The following is a 622-nucleotide window of genomic DNA, read 5'->3' as shown; positions in this document are numbered from 1 at the left end:
TTTTGTTCTGAGCCAATATGGCATTCAGAGCATCAATTTCAAGAACTCCCTTTCTCTGAGGCATCCCATTACTCATAGGATTCCTTTCAAAAGTGTACATGAACTGGTTATTTGCAACCATTTCAATGAGTTCCTGAGCTTTTGCAGGCGTTTTCTTTAGGTGAATAGATCCACCTGCAGAATGGTCCAATGACATCTTAGACAATTCAGACAGACCATCATAGAATATATCCAGGATGGTCCATTCTGAAAGCATGTCAGAAGGACACTTTTTGGTCAGTTGCTTGTATCTCTCCCAAGCTTCATAGAGGGATTCACCTTCTTTTTGTCTAAAGGTTTGAACATCCACTCTATGCCTGCTCAGCTTTTGAGGAGGAAAGAGCTTGGCTAAAAAAGTCGTGACCAGCTTATCCCAAGAGTTTAGGCTGTCTTTAGGTTGAGAGTCCAAACATACTCTAGCTTTGTCTCTTACAGCAAAAGGGAAAAGCATAAGCCTGTAGACCTCAGGATCAACTCCATTGGTCTTAAAAGTATCACAGATCTGTAAGAATTTAGTTAAGAACTGAAAAGGATCTTCTGATGGAAGTCCATGAAACTTGCAATTCTGTTGCATTAGAGAAAC

At 40.4% G+C, this 622-nt stretch overlaps 1 non-coding gene across 1 annotated transcript; it reads left to right on the top strand.

Annotated features, from left to right (window-relative positions):
* Nucleotides 1-250: 250 nt before the first annotated feature.
* LOC112713416 (small nucleolar RNA R71) lies at nucleotides 251-358 on the top strand. Its single transcript, XR_003158388.1, has one exon. It is a non-coding gene; the product is annotated as a small nucleolar RNA R71 (small nucleolar RNA).
* The last annotated feature ends 264 nt before the right edge of the window (nucleotides 359-622 follow it).

This window comes from Arachis hypogaea, chromosome 9 (genome assembly GCF_003086295.3).
Source record: "Arachis hypogaea cultivar Tifrunner chromosome 9, arahy.Tifrunner.gnm2.J5K5, whole genome shotgun sequence".
Lineage (NCBI taxonomy): Eukaryota > Viridiplantae > Streptophyta > Magnoliopsida > Fabales > Fabaceae > Arachis > Arachis hypogaea.
This window is presented reverse-complemented; position numbering and strand designations above follow the sequence as displayed.